The sequence below is a fragment of the Chiloscyllium plagiosum genome, chromosome 8 (genome assembly GCF_004010195.1).
Source record: "Chiloscyllium plagiosum isolate BGI_BamShark_2017 chromosome 8, ASM401019v2, whole genome shotgun sequence".
Classification (NCBI taxonomy): Eukaryota; Metazoa; Chordata; class Chondrichthyes; order Orectolobiformes; family Hemiscylliidae; genus Chiloscyllium; species Chiloscyllium plagiosum.
Window position 1 is genome coordinate 94,428,426 of NC_057717.1, and position 16,972 is coordinate 94,445,397.

At 43.6% G+C, this 16,972-nt stretch overlaps 1 protein-coding gene across 1 annotated transcript in view; it reads right to left on the minus strand.

Moving 5' to 3' along the window:
* LOC122552194 (adhesion G protein-coupled receptor E1-like) overlaps window positions 1-3,596 on the minus strand; it is a 36,947-nt gene extending 33,351 nt beyond the window's left edge. The window contains exons 1-2 of the mRNA XM_043694790.1: window positions 3,569-3,596; window positions 2,515-2,649 (exon numbers count right to left, since the gene is read on the minus strand). The gene's annotated coding sequence lies outside the window, so the exon portion shown is untranslated. The remainder of the gene's footprint in view (window positions 1-2,514; window positions 2,650-3,568) is intronic.
* Window positions 3,597-16,972: the final 13,376 nt, after the last annotated feature.

Consider the following 16,972-nt stretch of genomic DNA (forward strand, 5'->3'; position numbering starts at 1 on the left):
GCTTTTATTTAATTGAGATTACAAACCTGGCTGGTCCGGGGCCCCTTAGGAGAGGAATCCCGCACGAATACGGGTTTTATTATATCTGATGCTAACACATCCCGAGCATGTAAGAGACTTAAATATACACTCTGGTTAGTTGGAGGTTAGATTAGTAGATAGTTGAGTTTTATTTGTTTTTTTTTCTTTTTTTTCGGATTTTTTTTGTCGTTTTTTTTGTTGTTTTGTTTTTTTTTGTTAAATTTTGGCTATTGTATATTTGAGCTAATTGTATATCAATGTTTATATCTGAGAGTTTTGTTTATTTTTGTAAACTTGTAAAAATATTAAATTTCTAATAAAAATATCTATTAAAAAAAAGTATCCCTCCCATTTCGCTGTTCAGGAAGTTTTGAATGCGTTGCCAGAGGAAATGGAGGAGGTGGATAGAAGAGAAATGCTTTGAGGCATCTTGACAGGTACATGAATGGGCAGGCAGTAGAGGAATACAGACTATGTAGAGAGAAAAAGCTTTTACTTTAGAAAGACACTATGTATCATGCAGTCTTGGTGTGTCAAATTTGCCTGTTTCTGTGCTGTGATATTCTTTGTTCAATGTTTGGAGCAGGAGCAGGCCACTCAGCCCTTCGGGTATGCTCTATTATTCAAAATAATCATGGCCGATCATCCTATTGGCTTCTCTGCTCAAACCTTGGAGAGCCATGCAGTAATAAGCAAATTATGGATCATGCTGTGCAGGAACTTCTGAATGCACTGTCAGAGGAGGTGCTGGAGGCAGCTACAGCAGCAGTGCTTTGAGATATCTTGAGAGATACAAGAATGGGCAAGAACTAGAGTGATACAGATTGTGCAGAGATAAAAGGTTTTTAGATGAGACACATAAACCAGTCTGTGCAGTCGTGGTGGACCAGAGGGCTTGTTCCTTTGCTGTACTGTACTATTCTTTTTTCTGTGTTTTTTTAATTATCCCTCCAATTTCTCTCACAGATTTGACTCGGACATTAGTCTCTAATTCCTTTGATGTCCAGGGCCATCCTGGTGAACTGACAACCCTGTCACAAACAACAGATTAATGTCTCCATTTAATTGCTCCAAAGATTATTCTCCTTACTTTTACAAATTGTTGCATTGCCGGAGCTCCCAGGAGTGGGGGTAAAACCTGTACCACAGTATCATAGCTCCCAATTACGTTGCGACATAATGCCGATGGATGGTGACGATGTACATTTATCAATGTCTGTGTAAACAGTGATGTTTATTAATGGCTGGGTCAATACTTTGCTCAAATTAGAATCTCAGATAAAGGAGCATGAGCAGGGCCCTCAAGACTGCTCCACCATTCAATAACTGACCTGATTGTGGACTACACTCCACTTTCCTGTCTGTTCCTCACAACCCTCAACTCTTTTCTTGATTGAAAATCATATTCACACGCCTTGAATATAGAAACATAGAGAATAAGTGCAGGAGTAGGCCATTCAGCCCTTCAAGCCTGCTCCACTATTCAATATGATCATGGTTGATCATCCCACTGTCATCTATGTGTAGCCATTAAGAGAATTATGGAGTACACTGTGCAGTAACATCAGAATGTGCTGGCAGAGGAGACAATGGCAACATTTTTAGATATGTTGACAGATACAAGAATAGGCGGGGAATGGAGGGACACGGACCATGTAGAGGTAAAACGTTTTCAGATTAGAAAGGTATTGTGTGTCTGCGCGTCTTGGTGGGTCAAAGGTCTACCTTGAGGTGTACTATTGTTTGCATTCTTAAGTATCCCTCCCATTTTGCTGTTCAAGAAGTTTTGAATGCGTTGCCAGAGGAAATGGTGGATGTGGATACAAGAGAAATGCTTTGAGGCATCTTGACAGGTACATGAATGGGCAGGCAGTAGAGGGATACAGACTATGTAGAGAGAAAAGGCTTTTACTTTAGACAGGCACTACATATCTTGCAGTTTTGGTGTGCCAAGGTGCCTGTTTCTGTGCTGTGAAATTCTTTGTTCAATGTTTGGAGCATGAGCAGGCCACTCAGCCCTTCAGGTATGCTCTATTATTCAAAATAATCATGGCCGATCATCCCACTGACTTCTATGCTCAAACCTTGGAGAGCCGTGCAGTAATAAGCAAATTATGGATCATGCTGTGCAGGAACTTCTGAATGCACTGTCAGAGGAGGTGCTGGAGGCAGCTACAGCAGCAGTGCTTTGAGATATCTTGAGAGATACAAGAATGGGCAAGAACTAGAGTGATACAGATTGTGCAGAGATAAAAGGTTTTGAGATGATAGTTATAAACCAGTCTGTGCAGTCGTGGTGGGCCAGAGGGCTTGTTCCTCTGCTGTGCTGTACTATTCTTTGTTAATTATCCCTCCAATTTCTCTTACAAATTTGTCTTGGCTATTAGTCTCTAATCTCTTTGATGTCCGGGGCCATCCTGGAGAACTGACAATTTTAGCACAAACAACAGATTAATGCCTCCACTTAATTGCTCATAAGATTATCCTCCTTACCTTTACAAGTTGTTGCAATGCCGGAGCTCCCAGAAATGGGGGTAAAACCTGTACCACAGTAACACTCATAGCTCCCAATCGCATTGCGACATAATGCTGATTGATCGCACGGTGACGATGTACATTTATCAATGTCTGTGTAAACAGTGATGTTTGTTAATGGCTGGATCAATATTTTGCTCAAATTAGAACCTCAGATAAAGGAGCATGAGCAGGGCCCTTGGGCTCTCAAGACAGCTCCACCATTCAATAACTGACCTGATTGTGGACTTCACTTTCCTGCCTGTCCCTTCTAACCGTCAACAGATGTCTTGTTTGAAAATCCAACTGACATGCCTTGAATATAGAAACTTAGAGAATAGGAGCAGGAGTAGCCATTCAGCCCTTCAAGCCTGCTCCATCATTCAATATGATCATGGCTGATCATCCGACTGTCATCTACATGTAGCCATTAAGAGAATTATGGAGCACATTTTGGAGTAACATCAGAAAGTGCTGGCAGAGGAGGTAGTGGAGATGGACAGCACAGCAACATTCTTAGATATCTTGACATCAACCATGTCAAGGCAAAAGGGTTTTAGATCAGAAAATTATTGCGTGTCTGCGCAGTTTTGGTGGGCCAAATGCCCATTTTGAGGTGTAGTATTGTTTGCGTTCTTAATTATCGCTGTCATTTTGCTATTCAGGAAGTTTTGAATGCATTGCCAGAAGAAATGGTGGAGGTGGATACAAGAGAAATGCTTTGAGGCATCTTGACAGGTACATGAATGGACAGGCAGTAGAGGGATACTGACTATGTAGAGAGAAAAGGTTTTTACTTTAGAAAGGCACCATGTATCATGCAGTCTTAGTGGGCCAAGGTGCCTGTTTCTGTGCTGTAGTATTCTTTGTTCAATGTTTCCTTCATTATCTCTCCGATTTTTCTCTAGGATTTTACTTGGACATTAGTCTCTAAATTCTTTGGAGTCCAGGACCATCCCAAAGAACTGACAACCTTATCACTAACAAGGGATAAATGCCCCTATTTAATTGCTTGTAAGATTATCCTCCTTACCTTTACAAGTTGTTGCAATGCTGGAGCTCCCAGGATTGCGGGTAAACTCTTTACCACAGTAACACTCATAGCTCCCAATTAAGTTGCGACATATTGCAGATGGATCACATGGTGACGATGCACACTGATTGATTTCTGTGTGAACAGTGATGTTTGTTAATGGCTGGCTCACCATTTTGCTTGAATTAGAACCTAAAAGCAGGATCATGAGCAGGCCATCTGTCCCCTCCAGCCTATCCCAACTTTCAACAGCTGACCCAATTGTGGCCTTCACTCCAATTTCCTGTTTGTTCCTCAGAATCTCTTTCCTCGACTGAAAATCCATTTTACAGGCCTTGAATATAGAAACAGAGAGCACAGGAGCAGGAGTAGTCCATTCAGCCCTTCTAGTATCCTCTGTCATTCAATATAATTATGGCTGATAATCCTACTGGCTTCTATACACACACTTTGGCGAGCCATGCAGCCACGAAGAAAATTAAGGGCCACACCATCTGACAGCTCATCCAATAGATGAGGGAGGAGACTCGTAATCGACCGGAGCTGATCTCGGCCATGCTGCAAAAGCATGAGAAGGTGTTGGAAGGGTTCGGGAAGCGAGTTGAAGTGGTTGAGCAGCGGGCCACGGCGTGGGAGATCGAGGTTGAGTCCTCAGCATGTCGGATCCAGGCCCTTGAGAAACAGATTCGGTCACTGATTGAGCAAGGTGATGACCTGGAGATTAGAGGTAGGAGAAAGAATATCTGGATCGTTGGCCTGCCAGAGGAAGTTGAAACTGAGCAGCCTGCAAGTTTTATTTTGAAGACTGACTGCTACAGTTTCTTGGCTGGGATACCGAGGCAGGCTTGGTGAAGGTTGACAGAGCTCACCGAGTTGAGGTGCACAGATCCCATCAGGGTCAGCACCCCTGCCCGGTTCTTATATGATTTCAATGATACAGGGACAAGCAGAGAGTCAGGGAAACTTCTAGAAGGTTGGAGAGAGATCCGTAGGTCCTGACCTATCCGGGAATGAAGATAATGTTTTTCCAGGACTTTTCTGCAGCAGTGATTCATAACAGGAAATTGTTTGATAAGTTTCAGAGAAGATTAAAGGACCTTGGTATTCAATATTTGATGGGATACCCAGCGGTGTTTTGTACTACTTACGAGGAGACTGTGCAGTCGTTTGATTACTCAGAGCAAGTTATACCTTTGTGTTTACAATGTCCTTTGTTTGGCTCCTCCCATAGCTTGGGTTTGGGGTGTGGCTCGAGCAGACGGGGGTATGGAGGTGTGTTTAGGAAATGTATGCGCCCTCTATGGACAGGGGTAGAACCCCCTATTAAATCCCTTTTGTGTTTTATAGTTAGTTTTTTGTTGTTTTTTGTAAATAGACTCCATGAGGCTTCTTTTGAATATGCTCAGTGTGCTACAAGTCGAATTCTTCCTCTCAGTAGGTCAAAGGTGATTGTGAAGGATCATAGTTAACAGCGTTCTTAAATGGTGCACCTGGAATATCAGAGGGATTCATTCACCAGTTAAAAGAGTAAAGGTGTTGTTGAGCCTTAGAAAGGAGAGGATAGATGTTGCCCTGTTGCAGGAGACTCACCTTAATGACAAGGAAAAAGTGAGGACTGCAGATGCTGGAGATCAGAGCTGAAAATGTGTTGCTGGAAAAGCGCAGCAGGTCAGGCAGCATCCAAGGAGCAGGAGAATCGACGTTTCAGGCATGAGCCCTTCTTCAGGAATGAGGAAAGTGTGCCAAGCAGGCTTTAATGACAAGGAACCCTTGAAGTTGCAGCAGGGTGGGTTTGATCGGGTGTTTTTCTCATCTTTAGTACTAGGAGCAGGGGAGGGCCATACTCATCCAAAAGGGTCACCAATTTAATTAAATAGATTGTGTTAAAGATGAGGATGGTCGGTTTGTTATTCTTAAAGCCCTTATATATGGCAGGGAATATAATATTTTGAATGTCTACTGTCCTCCAGCCCACCCTCTTAAATGTTTGACTGATGCACTATCTGAGCTAATGGTCTTGGAGTTGCAGCATATAATTATAGGGGGGGACTTTAATTGCCTTATGGATCCATCCTGTGCTGGATAGAATGCCTAAAGGCCCCCCAAAGCTTTCTTCACAATCTAAACAGTTGGGTGATTTATGTGTGGAACTGGGGTTGGTCGATGTCTGGAGGCGTCTCCACCCTCTGGGAAGAGATTTTGCGTTCTTTTCCAATCCTCATAAATGCCACACAAGGATTGATTATTTCCTAACTCCCGCGGCTTTTTTAGATTTGGTGGTATCCTGTTCGAATGGGAATAATGCCATCTCTGATCATTCAGCAGTGTATTTAATGGTTAAACTTAAGGGTGATGCAATGGACTCACAGTACTGGCAAATGGATCCCTTCATCCTCAAGGACAGCAAGTTTGTAGAATACTTCTCTCGGGAATTTGAAGCTTTTTTGGCCACCAACTCAGATACAGCCAGTAATCTGTCCATTCTTTGGGAGACTGCTAAGGCCTGTGCTAGAGGGGTAATTATCTCATACTCTGCCAGCCCAAAGTGACAGAAAGGAGTGCAGCAGCGTCTGCTCAAGGCACAATTGAAGGTGGTTGAGGCGGCACATTACAGTAGACAATTGGTGACTAAATTGCAGTGGATCACAGCTCTCCGATCCACCTTAAACTCCATGCTCATACATATAGCAAGGACGGAACTTTCCTTTGCAAAGCAGAGGCTGTTTGAGCATGGTGATAGGCCAGGTAAATACTTGGCATATCTGGTTAAGAAGAAGAATGCCTCCCAGTCTATTGTTTCTATTAGGGAAGGGAATGGGACTCTTACTTATGATGCTAAAAAGATCAATGTGGCGTTTCAGAGGTTTTACTCTGAACTTTACCAGTCTGAATGCTATGAGGACAGATGGGATAAGATGGAGTCTTTTTTTAGTTGTGTCTGCTGAACAGGCGTCGCTCCTTAGTGCTCTGTTAACATCACAAGAGATACAGGAGGCGGTAAGGCAACTTCAAAGTGGGAAGGTGCCCGGCCCTGATGGCTTGCCCAATGAGTTTTATAAAGAATTTCTAAACGTCAGGATCGATGTTAGACATGTACAACTATTCATATAGTCAGGATTGCCTCCCGCCATTTTTGAGACAGGATAATATCTTTCTTATCCTCCAGAACGGGATGAGCCTGGAAGACTGTGCTTCTTACAGACCCATCTCGCTTTAAACTCTGATTTTAAAATTTTGTCTAAGACTCCAGCATTGAGGTTTGAAAGGGTGTAGCCCTTGATTATTAAGGAGAATCAGACAGGCTGTATAAAGGGTCACAGATGTAATAATATTAGGAGACTGCTTAACATGATTCAAGTATTCCAGCAACGGTCGGTTCAAGGGTTGGTGGTTTCCTCGGATGTGTAGAAGGCATTTGTTAGGGTGGAATGGCTGTATCTTTTTTATACCCTGGAGCGGTTTGGCCTGGGTGAAGTGTTTACTCGATGGGTCAGGGTCCTTTTATAGTAATCCCCTGGCAGCGGTTCTCACTAATGGTATAAGGTCTGACAAGAGGCAGTCGGCAAGGCTGTCCTCTCTCAGCTTTGCTCTTCACACTGGTGATTGAGCCGCTGGCAGAGGCCATTGTGGGGACCCTAATATAGCTGCCCCAAAGGTAATGTCAAAGGTGCATAAGTTCACATTGTATACGGATGATGTTCTAATTTTTTTCTTGAACCTGGCAATTTCAGTGCTCTATTTGATACAATGTGATTCATTTGGCTTTTTCTCAGGTTACAAGATCAATTCTTCAAAATCGGAGGTTATGCCAATGGGAGGGTCTTGGGGAATACCGGACGTTGAAGGTGGCTTCTCCTTTAAGTGGGCACAGGGAGGCTTTCTTTATTTGGGTCTCTTTGTTACCCTTAGTTTTAATCAGTTATTCAAGGCTAATTTTGTTCATTTGTTTGACAAAATTAAATAAGACCTTTAAAGATGGGGGGGCCCTTCTGATATCTTGACTAGGTCGAGTTGCTCTTATTAAAATGAATATTCTTCCTCGCTTATTATACCCTCTGCGAATGCTTCCCTTGCTTTTTCCTAGACAAACGGTTCGGAAATTAAATGGGTGGGGTTTAGTTCTTTTATTTGGTGCATTAAGCAGCCCCTTATCAAGTTTATGAAATTGCAAATGTCCCGGGGTTGGGAGGAGTGGATCTCCCGGATGTCAGAAGATATCAATTGAGCTCCCTTCTATCTTTTGTGAATGATTGGGCCTGTGAGGACTCAGCATCGATATGGTTGGACGTTGCAGCCTCCCAGGCAAAGTGGTCTCTTATTAACCTGTTGTTTCTGGACAAAATGAGGACTGTTGTGGAACATTACCGTAATCCAATAGTTATTAATACTGTCAAAGTGTGGAGGGAAATGAGACAGATGGAGGGTAAAATGTCTAAAACACCTTTCCACACTCCCAGGTTTCTGGCCAGGGACAATGGATCCTGGGTTTAAATCCTGGGCGGATAGGGGAGGCTTTTGTTTGGGTGACCTGTTTGAAGATGAAACGTTGATACCATTTGATCAAATAACTCGTTAAGTATGGATTATCAAGTAGGGACGTCATTTGTTCCTTTCAGATCAGAGATTTTATCCGAAAAGAGACTGAGGATTATAGATCTGATATGGAAAAGAGGGTGCTTCAGGCTGGGATCACTCTTTCAGTGAGTACTTTCTATCATTTGTTCCTTGGGTGACATTGAGCGATTACGGGAAGTCAGGGAGAGAGAATCAGGGGTGAAGGTCACTCCAGCAATGTGGGAGGACATTTGTGAGAATAAGAGGAAGCTTTCGATATGTGATAGGACCCTGCTATGCAGTGAAAGATTCCTCAAAGGGCTCATATGGCCCCAGACCATCTTGTGAAATTTAAGCAGGGAGCAGCTTCAATGTGCTCCAAGTGTAAAGTAAATACAGGTACCCTCACTCATTGTTTGTGGTCCTGTCACAGGCTCCATATGTACTACAGCGCTCTGGCAGGTGTAATAGGGAGGGCCTTGGGCACCAAAGTCAAGGTGGACCCGGTTTCTCTTCTCCTGGGTTCGCCGAATTTATCTCCCTTAGATGTACGTGGGAAAAAGCTTTTTAACATCCTCACTTTCTGTGCGAGGAAGAATATTCTGATGTGCTGTGTGTCTGAGAACTCTCTGAGTCTGTCGGGGTGCCTTAAGTTAATTATAGAACACATTCCTTTGCACTTTCTTGCAAACATGGTGCACCAGCAAATGGACAATTTTTATAAGACATGGCAGTCCTTCTTAAATTATTTAGAAGCAGATCTATCTGCTGTTTCTAGTTAGGGCTTTTTGGTTTAATTTCGAACAAATGTGGGTTTAATAATTGATGCTCTTGAAGATTGAGAGCTGTGATCTTGTTGTACTGAGTGGCCTTATTTATATATTGATGTGTAATAAGTGTAATTTTGAGTTCTTTTGTAAAGTAGTATAGTATTTGGTTTATTGTTTATTGTTATTTTTGTTGTTATAATGTTATATTTTCATATTTTTGTAATTTTATAATTGCGTAAAGAAAATTTTGTTTTCAATTTAAATATTTTTACAAAAAGAAAGGCATTATGCAGCAGCACGGTCTTGGTAGGCCATTGGGATCTGTTCCTGTGCCATATTGTTCTTTGTTCCTTGTTCTATTTATTATCCCTCTGATATTTCTCCTGGATTTGATTTGGAGTCAGTCTCTAACTGCTTTGGAGTCCCGACCATTCTGAAGAATTGACAAGCTTATTACCAACAAGAGGTTAGTGCCCCTGTTTAAAAGCTCATAACATTATCCTCCTTACCTTCACAAGTTATTGCATTGCCGGAGCTCCCAGGAATGGGGTTACGCCCTTGATCACAGGAACACTTAATGCTTCCCTTTAAGTTGTGGCATGTCGCAGATGGATCACACGGTGACAATTTACACTCATCAATATCTGTGTGAACAGTGATGTTCATTACTGGCTGTGGTAATTATTTTCCTCAAAATAGAACCTAAGATACATGAGCCTGAGCAGGCCACTCAGCCCCTCAAGCCTGCTTCACCATTCAATAACTGACCCGATGTGGCCTCCACTCCACTTTCCTGTCAGTTCCTCAGAACCCTCAACTCTTTTCTTGACCATAAACCCAACTCATGCACTTTGAATATGGAACCATAGAGAATAGGAGCAGGAGTAGGCCATTCGGCCCTTCAAGCCTGCTCTGTCATTCAATATGATCATGAATGACTATCCTACTGGCTTCTGCACTCAGAACCTGGAGAGCCATGCAGCCATTAAAGAAATTAGGGCACACGCCATGCAGCAACTTCTGAACAAAGTCTTTCACCCCTGGCTTTGTCTGCAGTTTTGGTCTCCTTATCTGATGAGGGATGTTCTGACCATGGAGGCAGTGCAATGAGCTGGTTCCTGAGATGGTGGGACTGATATCAGAGGGGAGGTTCAATCTGTTAGGATTATATTCGCTGGAGTTCAGGAGAATGAAGGGGCACCTCATTGAAACCTATAAAATTCGAACAGGACCAGATGGGGTAGATTCAGGAAGAATGTTCCCAATGGCGGGGAAGTCCAGGATCAGAAGTCACTGTTTAAGGATATGGGGTAAACCTTTAGGACTGAGATGAGGAGAATTCTCTTCACCCAGAGAGTGGTGAGTCTGTGGAACTTGTTACCACAGAAAGCAGTCAGGGCCAAAACATTGTAGGATTTCAGAAAGAACCTGCAAATGGGGCTAAAGGGAACAAAAGATATGGAGGAAAAACAAGAATATGCTGCTGAGTTGGAGGGTCAGCCATGATCTTAATAAATACTGAAACAGGCTTGAAGTGCCAAATGGCCTATTCCTGCTCCAGTTCTCTGTGCTTCAATGATGACTTGGCCTGCTGATAACCATGACAAGGTTCCTTCCTTTCAGTCTGTGCTGAATAGCAAAGCCAGGCAGGGATAATATCCTTTGAGAATCTTCTACACTATCCACAACTCCACTGATCTTTGTTATCATCTGCAAGCTTACAAACCCACCCATCTACGTTTTTATACAAGTCATTTATATACATCACAAACAGCAGAGGTCCCAGTATGGATCCCTGTGGAACACCACTAGTCATGGAACTCCAGTCTGAAAACCAATCTTCCACCACTACCCTCTGCCTTCTATGGGCAATTCAATTCTGAATCCACACAGCCAAGTCACTGTGGATCCCATGCATCAGATGAATTATGAGCGAGGTGTGTGGGGCTGAGGGGGTAAAGCACAAAAGCCAAGGTAATGTAAGGCTGGAATACTGTGAGCATCTAGATAAGACTTGGAAAGTGTGTGCACTATAGCAGTGAGCAAAGAGCTGGGTATAGGTGTCGGTGTGAGCATGAGGCATTGTTGTGGGACATGGTTGTTTGATATCTACCCATGCCACAAGATACAAGCCTTGTCTTAGCCTGGCTGAAAGTGTCAGAACCTGATCATTGTCTTCAATCATGTAAGTGTCCCGTAATCTTGCTGAACACTTACCCATGCAGCCATGACCTTTACTTTTATAATAACCTTGCGGACAAGAACGAGTCTGGCACAGCCTCCAAATGCAGCAGACCACTAAGAGAAAAAAAGAAATGAAGCATTTTAAGATGTTGTTCCTCAGTTGCCTCTCTTCCTGCCCTGAAGAGTTTACTCATTCTCCAATCCTTCACCCATTCCCCATGCACAGGCCCATCAACCTTTCAACCAGCAGGGATTGGGGATGGAACTGGGTTTGGGTTGAAAACATGACTGAGGTCACATCAGATTGCCTGAGTTTGATGCATGTACATATGCCCAGGCTGGGTATACGTGGCTTGTTCCTTTCCCTGAAAGCTGTTGTGATTGTTTTGTACAACAATCTGGAATCTTCCATTTGGACATTTTACCTGAGGGCAATTCAGGCTGTGGACAAGGCTCCCACTAATAACAAACAGGGACCTGCTTAAGACACATTTGCATCCATCGTGGCAGCCAGTATTGTATTTCAGAAGTACAGTGAGATTTGGATCGAGCCTATCCAAATTCATTTCATACACAGAGGCTACAACACAAAGGGCAGTACATGTGGGCTAATTTCACACGCTGCTCTCTGAGGTAATGGGACAGTGTCACATGCCTCTTCCTCTCCAGTTCTCTGGTTTTAAACAGAAATGAAAATAATTAAAGAGATTGACATGGATTCCACAAAGTTGAGGAATGTTTCAGTGCTCTGCTCCAATATAATGTGCAAGCCATTCAGGACTTCTCTTCCACCGAAAGCTGTTGGGGCAATTTGTTCGATATATTCAAGAGGGAGCTGGACATGCCCTTGCAACTAGAAGGATCAAGGGGTATGGAGAACAAGTAGGAGTGGGATCCTGAAATTGCATGATCAGCCATGATCAGATTGAATGGCCTCCTCCTGCACCTGTTTCTCTGTTTCTGTTATTCATATCCCCAGCAATGGCTATCATGAGTGGTGTGACTTCCTCTGCTCACCTTACCATTAGTGGTTCCATTATGTGTCATTTAATTGTTGCTGATTGTAGTCTTTGCTGTCCCATCAGTGTTGCACTGGGCAGTTTTTGCTCAAGTTTCACTGAACTACATCAGAATCTACAGCACAGAAACAGGCCATTCAGCCTAACCATTCCTTGGATCATTCCTTGTTCCAGTCCTATTCCAGCCTCCACCCACAACTCTTCCTCCAGTACATCAATGATATCATCAGTATTGCTCCCCTCTTTTCATCCGGAATTGGAAAAGTTTATTAATTTTTCTTCCAATTTCCACCTTCACCAAGTCCTTCTCTGAATCCTCCCTTTCCTTCCTCAACATCTCTGTATTCATTTCTAGGCCACCAATATCAACTGATTCCCACAGTTACGATTGCTATACATCCTCCTGTCTCCTGTAAAGACAATTTCATTTTCCCAGCTCCTCCATCTCCATCACATCTGGTCTGATGATGCCAACTTTGACAAGGGAGCCTCTGAAATGTCCACCTTCTTCCTCAACCCAGCACCATTGTTGGCAAGACCCTCAACCTGGTCCGACACGTTCCCCGCACTTCTACCCTCACCCTCCCCTGTCTTTCTTCCCGCATCAGCGGTGGGGTCCCCCTTGTCCTTACCTTCCATTCCTATCAGTATCTATACTTAGAAGATCATTAGCTGCTACTTACACCACCACCAGTGAGACATTACCACCAGGCACATATTCCCCTATCCTCCCTTGTCAGCCTTCCTGCAGCTTTCTGGATGCAATATCGAATTCAATAACTTCAGGGCCTGTGCTATCCCATGTCCTTATCGCAACCCCAACACACCAGGCCTTGTTATCACATTCTGCTATTACACACAATCCCTTGTTAACGAATAACAGTCCCCATTAATAGCTATTTGCCTACCTGGCCAGATTGTTATCCGCGCCTTTGTCTGTCCAATTGTTCTTTTCTCTCTCATTGGACTCTATCCCCACCTATCTTTTTCTCCTTACCCTCTCTCTCCACCCTATCTTCTGCATTTAAACCAACATTTTCCTAGCTACCATCAGTTCCTGAAATGTCAGCTCTGATTTCTCTCCACAGATGCTGCCAGGCCTGTTTAAGACACATTTTTCAGCAATTTATGTTTCTGAGTGAAGGCTAGCATTTATGCCACAATCTGGGACATTGTCCAGTCCTAGTTGCCAAACCAGGAAGATATGGAGACTTTGGAGAAAAGGTAAAGGTTTACTAGGATGCGGCTTAATTTTGTGGTTATTGGCTATAAGGAGAGATTGGGCAAACTTGGATGGCATGATGGCTCAGTGATTAGCACTACCACCTCACAGCACCAGGGAGCCGGGTTCGATTCCAGCCTCGAGAAACTGTATGTGTGGAATTTGCATATTCTCCCTGTGTCTGCATGGGTTTCCTCCCACAATCCAAAAGATGTGCAGGTCAATTGAATTGGTCATGCTAAATTGCCCATAGTGCTAGGTGCAATAGAAAAGGGGTAAATGTAGGGGAATGGGTTTGGGTGTGTTACTGTTTGGAGGGTTGATGTGGACTTGTTGGGCCAAATGGCCTGTTTCCAGAATATCTAATCAAAATGATTTTTTTACACTTGAATGTTGAAGGATCGGGGTGACCTGATAGAAGTTTATACAATTACGAGAAGCATGAACCATCAGAATCTTTTCCCCAGGTTAGAAATACCAATTGTACAATAAATGGGGGCAAGTTTAAAGGAGATGTGAGAGGCAGGGTTTTTACATAGTGGATCACAATGTGCTGTAATGTGCTGCCAGAGGAGGTGGTGGAGGTAGATGCAATAGGCATGTTTAAGAGGCATCTTGGAAGATATATGAATAGGCAGGGAGTAAAGGGATAGAGACCGCATGGGGACAAAAGGTTTTATTAAAAAGGCATCATGTATTGGCACAGTCTTGGTGGGCCAAAGGACCTTTATGTGCTTTTTTTGTTCTCTTTGTTCTTTGTAAACCCATCATCTTCAAACTTCTTACACAGTTGTCCTTCTAACACTAAACACATTCTATCCCATGAATGAACAGAACTGAACTGAAACACACATCAGCATTCCTGCTGGTCATCCATTCCTCCCATCCATTTAAATTTAACATTCAATACAGTTTCTCTTAAAGTGGATATCACATAAAATACCAAGACAGCTAACCCCATCTGATCCCTTATACTCACCCAGGATTTGACACGACGTTCTTAATCTCATGATTTTTCGACAGTATCACCAGAGGAAATGCTTCAGCAAAACTCTCTCACTCACTGAGTGAGTTTAAACACAACCTCAATATTTTTATGCACTATACATCATCCACATACAGCAGCCACTGCACTGGAGGAAGTTGCATCGTTACATTGCAATAGGAACTTCATTTTGAAATAAGATTTTATCTCTCACATTTATAATGTCTATTTTTCAGACAGAATCAGTGTGTCTTACTGCAACAATTGGACATGTTTATGGTGAATAGTAGCTGTACTTGTTTTATGATGAATAGTAGCTGTACTTGTCATATTCCAGTAGAAAGGGCAGAATTTTCCCAGGCCCTGAATGACATGGGCTATGGGGAGAAATCTGGAAAATTTGAGTGAGAAGTCAAGTGAGGACTTTCTTGATGTCAGGAGCAATAAGTTGTACTTTCCAATGTAGTTTTTGATCTCAAGACAAGATTCTTGCTAATGAGCAGTGAGGGGTCTATTAACTGAGAATATTGCTCATTATTGCCCTCATTATTATTATTTAATCTTGTCTCATTAATTGGTGGGTTCATTTCCTACCACCTGCCAGATAGAAGCCGGATGCTGAGAATTCCCAAAGTGAAAGTCTGCGCATGTCCCTGGCAAATCCAGCTCTGGAGCTCCATCTTAGACTCCTGGCATCAACATCCCAGGCAGTGACCATAAACACCCCACACTCTCAGATTTTAACATTCAACATGTTATAGCCTCTTTACATCATCATAGCACATCTCCAATGCACTTACTGTACCCTTGCAGTACACTTTGCACTGTAACGGTGCACTTTGAGGCACAGTAGTTAATATACTCAACATTATACACAGGTCATGGGTTGGACTGGGCTGCATCTCAGGGCTGCTCACTTGCTCTTAGTGCTCATTCACGTTGTGCTTGGATGTTCACAGCAATGTTTGCCTTGCCTTTTCCCTTTTTGCATTTTGAAAGCTCAGCCAGAACTCTGAGGCTTGCTGTACTTCTGTTTTGCCTTCCTGTTTAGCACAGACACAGAGTCAGGCAGCTAGTGAAGCTTATCAGCAGACCCTCAATCAAGGGGGTGGACTTGTTGCTGTATGACAGCTGAATCATGTGCTAGCAGCTTCTGCAGAAAACACCCTGCAGGTCATCCAAATAAATAGCTCTCACTCAATACCTAAGGTGAGTAATCCTCAATGAAGTTAGGGAGACCCTGTCAGTCAGGGGCTTGCAGCTCAGTAAGTGAAGGATTGTCTCTGATATCTTTCAGGGTATTGGGCATGGAATTCAGCTGCTTGGGGCGGTCAGAGTCAGGACCCCCACCACCATCTATCCTGGTTCCTTTGACCCTATTGGGGAATGTTTCTGCTCGAATGAGAGATGGGAGGGATTGACTCTGAAAGTGAGTAGCACATATGTTAGTCCGAGTACAGGTGGGTGAACAGGGGTGAGCTATGTCAAGTGAGTAGGCAATGAAGAAGCCCTGCAGGGCTAGTGATGTGGGACAATTGGGTAAGTGAGGGAAGACGTTACAGGCAACACCGAGAGTAGAGCATGAGCCTTGTTGGCAGGTGGGTGCAGTAGCAGAGATAGAGTGAATGGGAGGTATCAGACAGAAGATGATGCCACCCACCCTGGTGGAATGGAGAAGGTTACTGAGCTTCTTCCTGTCATCCTGGGCATTCCTCCAGATGCTGAAAATGTGTTGCTGGAAAAGCGCAGCAGGTCAGGCAGCATCGAAGGAACAGGAGAATCGACGTCCTCATGCCCGAAATGTCGATTCTCCTGTTCCTTGGATGCTGCCTGACCTGCTGCGCTTTTCCAACAACACATTTTCAGCTCTGATCTCCAGCATCTGCAGTCCTCACTTTCTCCTCCCATTCCTCCAGATGATCAGGCTGCAATGATCTGGGTGGCAACCTTGGGCCAAGCTGGCAAGGTCAGGTGTCATGGCCTCCTGTTTCTGTAGGAGGACAAAGCCCCTCCTCTGCTCTAGCCCATCCACTAGGATCTCTGGTCCTTGTTTGCAAAGCAGGGAGCCAGTTGCCCCTTATCTGCCACAACTGGGGCAAATGTCATGAACTGGGAAGGGCAGCTGCAGACTGACTGTGCTTGACCAGGTGTGCATCAGTCTTCTCACTATTCCATGATATTCTGGGGGTCTTTCCAGCGACTATGAGAGGGACAATCCTGCTAGCGTCGGGTGAGAGGGGACACATGGGTGTGACAGGTAGGTAATGAGATAAATCAGGTTGATAGTGTGAGAAAATTCTCTAGGCCTTTCACAGAAAAGCTTTACATGAAATTCAACAAAGGTTATATTGCAAAACTACAGTTCGAATCAGCCCAAAAAAGTTTATTTGTAGACTATAACAAGCTAAAGCACACGCAGTGGTCAATGAGATCATACCGACTGGCGTTTTAAACAGCAAGTTTGAATCACCAGTGGCAGCTGCATCTTTAAGTGTAGCAATCATCAAGAAACTAACAGTGTAAAAACAATGACTGCAGATGCTGGAAACCAGATTCTGGATCAATGGTGCTGGAAGAGCACAGCAGTTCAGGCAGCATCGAGGAGCTTCAGCAAAAGACATGTCTCGCAAAACAGCCCTTCATCAGGAATAAAGGCAGAGAGCCTGAAGC